Source organism: Centruroides vittatus, unplaced genomic scaffold, assembly GCF_030686945.1.
Source record: "Centruroides vittatus isolate TY-2023 unplaced genomic scaffold, ASM3068694v2 contig_482, whole genome shotgun sequence".
Lineage (NCBI taxonomy): Eukaryota > Metazoa > Arthropoda > Arachnida > Scorpiones > Buthidae > Centruroides > Centruroides vittatus.
This window is the reverse complement of record NW_027122272.1, coordinates 1,394,650-1,409,524: the sequence shown is the minus strand read 5'-3', so window position 1 is coordinate 1,409,524 and position 14,875 is coordinate 1,394,650. Positions and strand designations below refer to the sequence as shown.

The following is a 14,875-nucleotide window of genomic DNA, read 5'->3' as shown; positions in this document are numbered from 1 at the left end:
TTGTTTAATTCAAAAATTAAGAGTAAAATGATAGTGTACTAAGCAGATTTTTGTTCTTTATATCATATAGTATGGACGTAATACATCGTATGAACATTATTCTGTATTTAACTTAGAATATTAAAATAATACAAATGGAAACGTATATGAAAGTTACATAAAGTAAAAACAAATAGAATTTTTACTTTTAATGCTAAAGAATTTCTAAAAATAAGTTTAATCAATAACAATATCGATGCATACAATAAGCAATAACGAAGATATAAATATATTTTTACGAGAAAAATAGTTTTTATAATGTTATAATACTTTAGATAAGTTTACTATTGCAAATTGTTTGTGTTTTTGAGCAATATATAATAACAAAATCGTCAGTTTTAAGTTATTTCTCGATAATCTTTTACACGAATCTTAAAAAAAAAAATGATCAACAATTCTGGACGTAAATTATTTTTCAGTGTAACAAATTTTATGACTTAATACATTTATATAATTACATAGTTAAATATTTTAAATTCTTATAAGCTAAAAATCAATGTATGGTAATTTAAGTACATAAATCATTCAAGCTTTATTTCTAGCAGTAATAGTAAATATTTACTAGTGTTTAATTCAAATCTTAAGCTATAGAATCTATTAAAGATTCCATCCTTTTTCTGCAATTCATTCATTAAGAAGCCTTTTAAACTTAATACTTAAAAAACTTAATATTTATTATCAATATAAGAACTTCGTCGCTGTTTTAATATTTAAACTGTGACCTGTAAAAAAATTTCCGTTAATAAAAGTAATATTAAAACAATTTAAAATTGGAATGGATAGTAATTATTAAAGTTATAAAGACCCTCCACAGAAAAATGGACGAATCCGATAATGTCCCATTTCGACAACGTATTGCTTCGACCATTATTGACCTTTCTTCAAAATGTCAGTTCAATTAGACTTTTTCTGGAAAGTCATATAATATTTTAACTCACATAAATTTAAGACTGATAAAGTATGAGTTATCTAAAGCTTTCCATCATTAAAGGGAAATGAATGCTTAAAATCGAGGTTTTTAAAAATTGAAAAATGCTCTACCTTCAAATTCTTATCATTAACTTTCTTTAAAATTTGATACAATCGAAAATTTTCACAAAAAGTAGTATTTTCAACTGACAGATTCAGTTAATTTATGACTCAACTAAATCAATACAAATCCCACAAATATTCTGTTTATTTGTGAAATTTCCCACAAATATTTTATTTATTCTACAACTAGAAATATTGAAAAAGTGATAAAATAGATGTTATAAAAAGATTTAGTGATATTACTTCTAATGCGTATAAAATGAAGAGCGAGCTAAAAATTTATATTTAAATAAAAGCATAAATCGTTAATTTAAATAACATTAAAATCAATAACGTTATGTTTATATTTAGCAGAATATTTTTAAGTGTGACGTAATTTACATTACCGTTTTTTAAAAAAACAGCTCTGAATCTAAATCTAATTAATAATAATGGCATTTTAATAATATTCAGTTACAAATATACACAATGATATTTACATACTTCATAGGAATATTAGGCATAAGATAAAATTCAAAATATGCTGTCATTCTTATGAATATTAATTCCACAAAGCATTTGATTAGAGATTTAAAATAATTTGACAAAATTATCGAATCGCCGATTGTTAGATTATGAAAGGAAGTAACATCAATTGACGTTTGCTATTAGTTATTACACAACTAGGAATCAAGAATTAATTAGTCTATTAAATGGGAAACTTTTATGGCTTCTATTAAAGAGTTAGTAAATTAGAAGAGGCAGGAATCTCTTTAATTGATAAATGTTTTGGCAGTAATAAAGGAGCCTTTGGGAAATCTCCAGTTTGTTTAGCAAGACTTGTAATACAAATAAGTGAACAGCAATAAGTTTAAATACATATTTTACAAAATTGAATATACATAAATTGAGATAATTCAAGTTTTGATTTTGAACGAATTACATCTTCAAATATAAAAATGTACTGTACATTACACGAAAATATAGATCTAATGATAGAAAATGAGATTATATCTGTAGTGTAATATACTGTATGTTATGTATCTATAAGATACTTCATAAATTGTTTCTCTACGATAATCATTCCATCAATCTAAGAATTTATCTTTTACCAACTTTAATATTATTATAAGTAATTCGAATCTATATTTTCAGATTCTTTGGGTAAGTTTGATTGCATGTTAAATCAATGGCTGTGATCAAAGGTGCTGTAGTTAAATAAAAATTGCTATAAAAGTTTTAATTATAAAAAATGAAGTTAAACTTTAGTTCTATTTACTGTAAAAGTTTATACATTTAAATACAGAATAATTTAAATTGTTTAAATGTTCTCAAAATTTCCAATGATGTGTTTTATCTAATTATTAATTAATTGACAATGAATTATAATTAATTTTGATCTTTATTTTCATAGAAAGCCTTTATTACTTATTATCTTTAGTTAAAGAAACGTTGGAAAAATATTAAATATTCAATGGATGTTATAAACTAAATATTTTATAAATCTATTTAAATATTTTATGAATAAATTGAAATTCCGAGATAATAAATGTTATTAATAATTTCATATTTAAGTTGATTTCTGTAGGCTAATTGAACATATGAACAATTAATTAAAATAAAAATCATTTCAAATATATGTATTAATGTAATTATAAAGCAATTATTTTACTTAAGAATGTCATCTAATTAATTTTAGTTTTCTTAAATGAAATAGTTTTGCAAAGTTAAAATTTTAATATTTTTTTCTTCTTCGTGTGTCTGGTTTATTCGCGCAGAAAATGACTTTTATCGAAGTAATCTTTCATATTCTAGACAAAGCATCATTCAAATTATTTCTCGCTTTGAAATTCCAACATAATAGCAATTTAGTACGGATATAAGAGATATTCTCTAGAGAATCCATTTCATTTGGCAATGGGACAAGAAAGGAAGATAACGAACAAGAGATTATCATTGATCAGACTACTAATTTTTGTTTTTTGAGGACGAGAAGAAGAATAAAGAAAGCCTTTCGAATTAATCGTGTTATTTGACAATAGATTTTCAAAGAATTGTTACAGATAGAAAATGTGCTTACCGCTAGAAACGACAATGTTTATCTCCATGACTGCATGATTACGTTGATATACGTAAGGGACATAACGGACTTTTAACCAATCAGATAATCCCTCTTTAGCATGGTCGCTCGGTAGTCGACACTATTCATTTCTGCTTTCGGTGCCGTTCGATGCTTACGTACATGCGCAGTCGTTTCAATGTCCCAGATACGTTGTTTTTCAATCAGACATTTTAGCAGACTGTCGCTAGTGACCATTGGGACGGAGAAGCCGATCCAAAGGGGCAAAGTCGACGTCTCTCTGTTCTAAAGTCGTCTACTCCGATATCAAGTAAGTCTTGCCTGCGGGTGTCACTGTGCTTTGCGGATGTAGTGGTTGCTGTATTTGACTAGTGATGTTTGCGTTGACGTTAAGCTACACTATATATCGGTTACTTCAACTCGATTGGAAAACACGAATGCAGAGGTAGTTTTAATTTCGATCGATCTAAAGCAAAACAAAATATTTTACTATCCATTCTATAGATAATAAGGTCAAGGCTGATAACTTACTTCCCATACTAATGATCAAAATTAGCAAAATCGATCAAATTTTTATGTAATATAGAAAACTGTGTTACTCGTTTCCCGCTAATTTTCTTAGGAACGGTGTATTAGCATACAACGTGTTAACCTTGTTTTTATCAATAATTAATATCTGTTTTTCCTCTTAAAGTATTAATAACTTTGACATAATCGTAATGATTGTAATGAATTAATTGATGTAAATACGAGTTTTCTATAGCGTAGCATTATGAGATTGATTGATATCCAATTAGTGTTCGTATTAATCTTAAAAGCATTCTTAAGAACTTTAAGAAACTATTGACCTGAACCAATTCAAGCGTAGAATATAAATTTAAACTAGAATGTCACAGCTTTCTAAAGGCTATAGATGACATTTCGGATGTTTAAATAGTAGTTTTCCAATTAAATAAATTATGTCTAAACTTCAAACTCTTCTAAAACTCTTAAGTATACGTGAAAAGAATCTCGAGAGTTCATATTTTAAAATACTTTTAATAGTTTTTACATAATATTATACTTTAAGTTAAATCCAAAAATTGAGTTTTTGTAAAAGGTTGTTGAGAATATTTAATAAATGTCAATCAGTATCCTATTTTTGTCATTTGAAATAATTCGTCGATAAAGAAACTAACAAAATGATTTCATTCTACATTTATCAAATGTTAATAACACTTTGTCTATGTGATAAGAATGAGAATAGATATTTTACGCTATCGTCAAATCCATTCATAAATTTTTATGAAGCATTCCCGGAAATACCTAAAAATAAAACTTTAACATTGTTTCCTTTAATTAATACCCGAATGAGAAAAGTTATAAAGCATTGTTTAAACATCGTTCTCAGCCTACTAATGTAAAATTAATTTGTATACATTTAATTATTATAATTTTCTTAGAAACAATCTTATTTTTAATCTTTATATTTATTTAAGCTGACAAAATGATGTGAACGGTAAGTACTTAATTCAAAAAAGAGTAAATTCCTAATATAGGTCAATTGTTTCCTTTGTTTTTTTTTGAATTTCAAGAGATACATTAACAATAATCTTTGTAAAGTAAACCTTAAAATCAAAGACTTCCTGACTTTTTGACATTTTATAAAGCGTAGAAAAGTCAGATTTCCTGACAACATATTTTATAAATTGTGATTTTTATTTTTTATAAAATTAAATTATTTCATTGCTATTAACATATACTGAAGGATTTTTAAAGAGATGATCTCATTATATGATTGGCTATGAGCCAATGTTTGCTTTATGTGATTAATTGATCGCCTTAAGCAACAACTGTATTCTGATGATAAAAGCACCAAATACAATAACTGTAATAAAGGTTGCACACGCGTTGTAAAGAAATTAAAGTAATCTTTCTCTTCCGTAATTACAACTTTTTAAAACACTTTTGTAACACTTTAAAAAATGAAAAGCGAAATACATATAAATTCAATTATACTAAATGCCCAGAACTTTTGACAACGTCTACAATTTAAAAGATGTATAAGCGTTCATTTTGCCAAAGGTTCCTTAATAAAATAAAATTATCAATTGCATTTCTGCATATTAAATTCATTTTTTAAGATTCAGCTTTTTCTCTTCGTAGTTTTCGAAAAATTCATTGGTTAAAATGAAATTACAGCAAAATCGATGCAAAAATTCTTAGTATTTCATAATAAAAATGTATTTATCATTATTTAAAATGTATTCCTATATAATAAATGACATTTTTAAAAATAATTTATTAATTTTAACGAATCATGTAATAATTTATTAGGAAGAAAATTATAATTTATACAGAACGTTAGGCTGTATTATTCTTTAATTGTATGTAAATAATGAATATGAAAATTGTAGAAAAGCGTAAAAGTATTTTCGTCGTTCATAAGTTGCATTGAAACGTTTTAAGATTTATATCTTAAAGCTTTCAAGAAAAAGAGACAGAAGTATTTTTTGTTCAATAAACACGCATTTTCGGTATTATTGGTAATATTGGAGCAAGAGAAGAGGAACTGACCAATAAGCCATTCTACAAATATTATCGATAACCTGCGAAAAACTGTTGGATAGGAAGAAATAACATTTGAATGAAGACAAAAGTCGGCACTAAGTTAAGAATTGATGGAAACAAAGTTTATAGCCCAATCAAAAAGAAAAGTAATGTTTAGTTTTATGACCAACGTAGAGACTGATTGTAACTTACCTATTTAGTTGTTACACCGCATGATAATTCGATTAGAGAAGGAAGACATTGGTATATCTTTATTACAAATTATAGAAAATGTCTCTATATCAAGTGTTTCCGGCACGTATGTGATCCATTAGCTCGGGTCACGTTATTTCTGTCTATTCAGAACTGTCCCTTAGGATTTCGGTTTCTCTAGCAGTAATCCTGTCGTCCTTAGGCTTCTCAGGCGTGACCGGAATCTTAATCTCAGGAGAGGTGAGTTAGCACTGCACTTTTACCAAGAAGTCTTTCCTGTTATACTTAAGCTTCTAAGATGTAACGACTTTATAATTTTATGGTTGATTTAGAACGAATAAGCTTTAATAAAGTTTAAAGTTATGCATTAATCGTATTAAATCTCAGAATTAAATTAATTTTATATCAATATCTAATCATTTTTAAATGATATTTTTATTTCCACGAAAGTATTATTCATCAAATGCATTTAAACGTATAATTTGCCAATATTTGCATCAAGATATATATTATAAAATTTTTAATTATCGAATAAAACAGTTTTTTGAACATATTAAATTACTTTATTGTGATATGAAGCGTTTATATATTTATACAATTTTAAATACATAACCAACTAAAAATAATATGAAATATGCCGATAACAATTTATATTTTGAGTTAAATTCCACTACTAATTGGAAGAAACCACAATAGGAATATCATAGAATCATTGGGAAATACCTATCTTTATTTTGTGACATTTATTTTATGGAGTATGAAGTTCCCTAGACACTAAAAAAGACACTATATACAGTCATAAATGTTCAGTACCACGACTTACAAATAGATTTTATAATTTATTATTCGATGTTTTCTTCAAATGTCGGAGGACCGTTTCATTCTATTTTTAATTCACAAAAATATTTCTTAGTTTCATAAAATTAATAAAATAAAATAATAGTGAATTATATTTGTATTTGAAAATTATTTTGAAAAATTATCATATTTTAATTTTTTCTTTTTTATTATTATTCTTCGAAGAAGAACGTTAAAGTCAGAAACAAGTGAAGTTTATCATAAAACGAACTTCCTCTATATATAATTAATTAGAAAAAATAATTACGTTATTAGTATATTTTTAATTATAATAAAGAACTAGACATTTAATAAAATATTAATTAAAATAGGTATTATTTCATTGAGGTACACTTAAATTATTCATCATCTGCTTAAGCGATCGACCGTTTTGGCTCAAATTGCTGAATGAGCAATTCGTTTCTTGCATGAATGAATTATGAACTATTAGTTCAAAACTAAAAATATCAATTAGCAATTCGATTATTTTTAATATACAATAATATAAAAATTAAATGAAGCCATTTTGGGAGGATTTTATATGTATTTTTTTAATACTATTTTAATAGTTAACTCCATTCTAGTAATTATGATTTAAATAGCGTTTTTGTGTGTTTAATAATACTATTTAACTTTTTTATAATTAATTTTGACCTTTTTAGTGTAGTATTGATGCTAATTCAGCGTTGCAAAATACGCTATGTAGTCATAAAAAGACGATGGTGTTATCAATGCGATGACATGAAATTATTGATGAACTTACATAAAGGTTAGAAATTCTCCAATAAGAAATAGCATATATAATTTATAATTGGAGCAATCGTTACGTGAATATATATAACGCAATATTTTCCATCTAAATTATTAAAATTAGTTATTATATTAATATTATAGCGTATACTTAGTATTATATTATAATACTAAGTATTGTATTCCGCACCTAAAAGCCTTCAGCGATCCAACTCCGAAATTTCGTGTCGCTTCGCTCTGTCTCACGTTGCAATTTATTTTTAAGCAATATTAATTATATATACATTGTAATTAATTAATTAAAAATGTAATAATGAATAACTGTTTATAAAACAAAGTAAAAATGGTATATTACTTAAAATAATGCTGAGCAAATTCATTTAAAAAAATTAAAACAGGCAAGTGGCGCTTAATCTAATTGCCAAACGGACGTCGTGATAGTTTGATGTGTCAGTGGGAGTACTTTAACGTCTCGTACAGCTTAAAATGTTTGACTTTCTTGAGATTTCAGATATTTTTGGTAACATACTGGACTACCCTATTCGAATAGACTATTCCATTTTTCTGTAAGAAGTCTACGTGTCAGTGAAATGTTCGAGTAGTCAGTCAGTCTGTCTGTCTGTCATTAAAGCCAATATAGCTTTCCTTATATAGATAATATTCATTAATAAAGGGTAAATTATAATTTAACAAATTAATCAGAATTTTTAATGTATAAGCTTTAAATAATATAATTTATTGGTGAGAACTAAACAATTGTCGCATAAAACACAATTTAATGTATGTAAAGCCGTAGAATACACTAAGCGTGAAAAACAATCCTCGAAATAATGTGTTAAACATAAATAGTTATATATTTACTTATTTTTTAAATGAATTTACTAATTAATTTAAGCGTTTTACGATTACTTTTATCGTTTAAATATCATTAAAATTGTAATTTAATAGGCTGTAAGTAGTGATTACTACTTAAAGCCTATTAAATTACACACAAAAAATATTTAAACAATGTTATATTTATAATCATTTTCATTTGATTTCCATTAAATAAAAGTTACATTATGTGAGGTAGATCCTGAACGATTAATTTATATTTAGGCAAAATTAAATACATCCAATTTACTATGTTTATCATTCCAACGACACAATTGCAAATACAGTACATTCAATATGCAATGAGTTTAATTTTGTAGAAACTAAGTTTAAATAGATATTTATTGAAAGAAAATAAGCTTGATTAAATTTCTATATTTTTGGATAACAGCTGTGAGTGTCTCGACTGTCTAGATGAGTTATAAAATTCCCTGCTTATGAGGATAATTATGAACAGATGTTAATGACAGTTTACAATTAGAAGTGAAAGTCACATTCTCTAAACTTATCAAACATGAAACTGTAAACGATAAGTTATTGAAGTTTGTCTGATTTTATCAATTTAATCATATTAGAAAGAGAAGAGTTTCCAAGTTTATAATTTTTTAAAGTCTTAATTAAGTTTAAGAAGTTACAGATATTTATCAAATTTAATTAATTAATTCGTTTTTTAAAAACTTCTGTAAAAAATTTAAACATGTTTACCAAAATTTAATTTAATACATTTAGCAACACGTCTTAATTTAATTTTCAGATGCAGACGTTTGAGCCCCTTGGCACATTTAATTCAGAAAAATTGCCACTTGTTACCCAAAAAATATTCATAAATATATAATTACTTTTGCAAATTTCGCATACTATTAAATCAATATTTACTTAGCATATATGATCCTTTAAATTATGATGTAATATTTAGAATTTAGGAACTAAAGCTATTTCACGCAGCTCTTAGGCATGCTAACAAATCTCCATTTACCAAGAACAAACCAACGTTATGTCTCAATTAAATTATTTGGAGAAGCACATTTCACTATAATTCGGTTAAATGTAGCACATAGGTCTATCGTAACTTTAAATTACAGTTAAATTAATTATAGCATTAAAAATATACTAGTACGAAATAGTTTTAGTACTAAATCAGTATTAAAAATATAATGGTACAAATTTATATTTTTTATTAAGAAAATATTATTTGATTCTATAGATTTTATTTTATGTTTCTATCTAATATTAATATATAAAGGTTGGATTTTTATTGAATTTAAAAATTAAAAACTCGACTATTTTTTTTTCTTTTGCATTTTACTGAATTTTTATTCAAAATTTAAAGTAAAATTTCAATTTTCGATTTTTTTTTTCTAGCGATTATTTATATTATAATAGTATTGAATCTATGTGAAAATGGCCTCGTATTTCCAATTTTATCTGTTCTTTGAGCGATAAGATGCACATTGTATGTAAGATAAATACTGTATGTGTAGGTCCTCCATTATTTTCCTCTTTTGAAAAACGGCGCAAAACCCGGAAGACATGAAAAATTTCCATCATGGGAAATTTCCGCACGCCATATCTCGAGATTTCCTTCATCCCCAAGGTTATATGAAGCATACAATATAGACTATAGATGTTGACAAATAGAGGATGACTTCTACCATCCTAAATATTTTAAAATTTTTCTTAGAAACATGAAGGAAAATAGTGGAAGTTGTCACTAACAGTTTTCAAATTTCAAAAAACTCAACGAGTGAATTTATTGATCAAGTAAAAATTTTTGAATTTTTGGTTAGAATAGAAATTAATCGAATTTATATAAAAATTATTAAAGTAAAAAAAAAACAACGGAAAAAGTTTTAACGTATTTATATATTTATTAAATATGTGTAAAATGTTTAAAATATCAATTTAATTTGAAAATAATTCTACAAGTTCTTAATTAATCAGTGATAAGGACGAATCGCCAATGAAGAAAGATATATTCGCTGTTAATTAGCCGTAGAGAATTGTTTTACCTTTCTTCCTGAGATTAAAAGATATCAAAAGCTTTGTCTTATTAATTAAATTTCTTTAGTCATATCCTTAGGGCCGATAGAAATGTCTCTTGATGAATAGAGAAAAATATAATAAACAATCAACAAACAATCTAAGGAATAGATTAATCTTAAAATTCTGTGAATAATTGAAATCTAAAATACTTTTAAAAGCTTTTCTTTATTAAACTTAAATTTTAAGTATTCTTAATAATGCTGGGAAATAATTGCTTTATTCTTTATACGATTTTAATTTCTTATCATTTAATAATCTGTATTAATTTTCTTTAACTTATATCTTTTAATTGATTCTTAAAGTGAAAAAACACCTATAACAAAAGTTGGCCTATTAATAGAAAAACTAAGAAAAAACAGTTTTAATTGCAAGAAAGAGGTAGAAAATATATAAACACATTAGATTTAATACCTTAAAATGATATTTTATTAGGGAAAGACAATTCTAAAATTAGCAAGAAATTTGTATAAGCGTACAGACCGCATACACAAACAATCACCAAAGTCTTTGGATGTCTGCAGCAATATTTATTCTAGAAACGACGAGTTTTCCGAGATAATGTCAACATAGTGGATGAAAAGACATTTAATGGAGGCTCTGAATACAAACAGCTTCTCGTCCTGTTGCATATGCAGCGAACGATCTAAAGATCGATAATACTGTAGATCGCGCACACTCTGATTGCTTGTCCTTCACCTTCATAAAGTCACTCTAGACGGCTTCACTTTATAGTTTTATCAAATTATATTTTTACAAGTAAAGATGATACCTTGATTTAAAATCAGTTCAGTTTTAAATTGCCGCTAAGTAAACTGTCGTGTTTATTTTGGTTAATTACATGATTTATTTGAAAAGTCAAGCTCTCATACAGAAAAAATTACCGGTTTACTTATGCTAGAGAATTAGGCAATTTCCGCATTTATAAATAAATGAATTTTTAATTATAACCTATATTAAATATAGATAAAAATCAGACCAAACTTTAATTAATTAATTTTAAAATGTTGCAATTATTAAGAACAGAAGCAAAATATTAATTAACGAATGTTTTATAACCTATCAGTAATAAATTAACGCCATGCGATAAAGCGCTGCTACTAAAGATTGCTACAAGTTTTTATCTTGCATTTAAACGTGTTCAACAAAACTTTTAATAAACAAAAGATTAGTTTTACAAAATTTCTTCTTACATAAAAAATTAATAATTAGTTTTTGCACTGTTATTTATGTATCTTTAGTCAATACAACGAATAAATATTGAAGTAAATAGCGTTAAAATCTTGTAAATAAACTTTGAACAGAGGTTATTTTGATTTTGTTCGAGTTTTATTGTTTTAAGCTAAATTTTTCATTTATTTTTATAATTTATGTAAATTTTTATTAATGCTTTCGTGTAATAATTTTTTCTAATTTTATTCACCTTAGACAAAATTAATATATATTTATATACGAAATAATTAGTTACGAAAGTAGAATAAGGATAAATGATAATATTTTATATTAATAAATTAGTGGGTTGAAGGTAAAATAAGAGAAATTTTTAATTTTTCAATAAAATCTATGCTTTTAATATCGTAAAACGAATAGCAGTACACTCGATAGAAGACAATATTTGTAAAGATGTTGAGAACGGTGGATTTTCCAAACAATGCTTTTCGTTTCCTTTTTTCCAAAGAAAAATCTATTTTCTACAATGTTAATATAGCAACAAAGTAGCAATGTTATAGAAATTATTTCTTATAACATTAATACTGTATTTAGAAAAAATTAATAGTAGTGCTCGCGGGACGAAAATAGTTTAAAAAACCCCATCGTTATGCAATTGTGTGTAAACTGAAAGACCTTTTTTAATATATTGTTATCTTTGCATAATAATCAGTTTAAAATTTAACATAATTTGATATGTAAACATTGACAGCTGGATGGCCGAGTTAGTTAAGGTCAGCCATTCTGGAGGATCTGGGATTTTACATGTTTCGGATATTCGGACCCACTCCCTCATCATCGGCCACTTCCATTTTGGGTCTTGCTCAACCCTCGGTGAGTTGGAGGAAAGGTTTTCTAGTGATTATAATCTGAAAAGAGTTTAAAATGATATATATAATTTTATTTAATATTAATTTTTTATATTTAAATAATTTGTAAAATAATCTTTTGAGAAATTATATCAGTGTACTTTGCAACTACACTAAAAAATTAAATGTTCTACCTACAAATTTATCTGGTAGAACATTATTGTTGATTTAACCTTTTATATGAAGTGTTTAAATTTAAATAATAAACGATATAAGTTATCTAGTTAGTGATTTGTATGCATTCAGAATACGTCTTACTACCTGTGTGCGTGTTCACGCATTTTATATATATTTTATGCAGCTTTCGTGAACATTTACTAATAAATTTTCAATACTTAATTGTGTTTTACATTCGTATTGGGTTTGAATTAGTCAATAATGTCATATGTAAATGAACATGTTATTTAAAATTTAATTTTATATAAATAACGAAAATAAATTTTTAAAAAAATTATTAGAAAATTAAAAAATTACTTACTTTATTTTATTGGAAGAAGTTAAAAGGAAAATTTAACTGGAAACTTTAAATAATTAAATATTTTATATTTAACTTTAAACAAAGTTTTAAAAGTTTAATTATTTTGAAAGCTTGTATGTAAATAATTTTTAAAGTTGACAATGAAGTAATTAATCTGTTTAAATTGTTAATTGACCCGAAGGCTTTAAGGAATGTACAAAATGCTAAAATATTTGTTATTTTATTAAATTAACCTTTAAGTAAACAGCCCACGAGAAGTAATTCAATATTATTATTATAATTTAAACTTTTAATTCAATTAACATTATTCTTAAAGACGCCAGTCTATAAATTTATTAGGAAATTTGTGTTGAAAATCTTCGAAAATATATGAAAATAATCATAAGAATATATCTGTGATATAACTTTCTCATCTAGAGAATTTTTCTCTATTAATGACATTAAGACATCGTAACAAAGTGTTGTGCAATTGTACAATACAATAATGTCCAGTAATGTAGTTCGATAATAAGTAATAGATATAATATTTAATTTTATTGTTCTAAAATACAATGAAACCTCTCTAAAAAACCACCCCTCATGAAGACCACTGGTGATCGCAAAATAGGGGTTTTACTGTATGTTATTCTATAATGTTAAGTAAAAATGTAAGCAATATTTTAAACGTAACAATACGCATTTATTGTGTACTCATATGTATTATATTTATTTCATATTAGATTTAGTTTATGTACTGTACAGTACATTGTAACTACATTAACAAATAATTTGTAATAAATATGATGGCAATCCAAATAAGTTTAAAAAATTTATTTTAAATATTAAACATAATTGACTTCTTACAGGAGCAAATATTTAATACATTAAAAAATTGTTACATTCGAAACAATGCACTACAATTAAACGTAATAGTTGATATGATTAAATTATTTCACATTTTAATTTTTATTATAAACAAATTAGAATTTTATCTTTCGAATTTTAGATAAAAATTAATTATATTTATTTTTATTTTGTAAGAATATTATAATTTAATTCATATTTAAATCATCAAAATGTTTTATGTTACGTCTATATAACTTTTAAAAAATTAGGCTAAAAAAACGATTAAAAAAAGACTTTGTTTTTTCTTTTAAGTGATATTTGGCTATACAATTTAGATACAGTTATAAATTGATTTTGGCAAAAAGACAACAATTTTTTTCTAGATTAGTTGGCCTTATTTATATATTTTGGGTGTTGTTCCTGTACTGTTTTGAATGCAGTTAAGTAAAAATATGAAAAAAAACTTCTTTACTTTTTTCAGTAAATTGTTTAAAAATGTTTTCTATCATCTATTTTATATTAAAAGTATTAATTTATTTAAAACATTTAGTTTTATCTGAATTACAGTATTACTATATAAACAGCGGGGGTATACAACAGCTTCGTTTTTATAATTTTATTTCACTTCAATTTCTGCAATCGATGGCCCCTTGCTGACACGAAACTTGATGATTTCCATTTATTTGTCTAGTTTTATGATGCACGGTCCATTAATATCTTTCTTCTGTAACTAGAATTCGTGTATCGAAGTATTTATTTTGTTCTTTAAAGAAAAAATAGCAATTGACGAATACGATTTCGGAAATAAATACATAATTTCTTTAACTTTAAATAGTTTTAAGCTTATAGAAATTATATATTTAATAAAATATTAGTTTTAAAATATTTTAATGTAAAAATTTAATTAATTAAATCAATGTAGAATTTAATTTTTACCTATATTCACAAGCTAAAGTAAGAGAATAAAAACGAAAAATTATTTATTTAATTATTCTCTTTTTTTATCAGCTTTTTATTAAATTACTTGACTACTTAATAAAATGTATTTATAAATATCACTGTAAATAAATTATGTGCATGCAATTTGGTTTTAAATATCGAAACTAATAGATTTTAATTATT

The 14,875-nt window shown here is 25.1% G+C and overlaps 1 protein-coding gene across 7 annotated transcripts in view; it reads left to right on the top strand.

Annotated features, from left to right (window-relative positions):
* Window positions 1-3,288: 3,288 nt before the first annotated feature.
* mGluR (metabotropic Glutamate Receptor) overlaps window positions 3,289-14,875 on the top strand; it is a 127,526-nt gene continuing 115,939 nt past the window's right edge. For 4 of the 7 annotated variants that reach the window (XM_067273521.1, XM_067273526.1, XM_067273518.1 and 1 more), the window contains exons 1-2: window positions 3,289-3,440; window positions 4,609-4,628. The gene's annotated coding sequence lies outside the window, so the exon portion shown is untranslated. Of the gene's footprint in view, window positions 3,445-3,558; window positions 3,576-4,608; window positions 4,629-14,875 lie in introns of those variants that run through there. The other 3 variants (XM_067273519.1, XM_067273524.1, XM_067273525.1) reach the window with 3 other exon arrangements.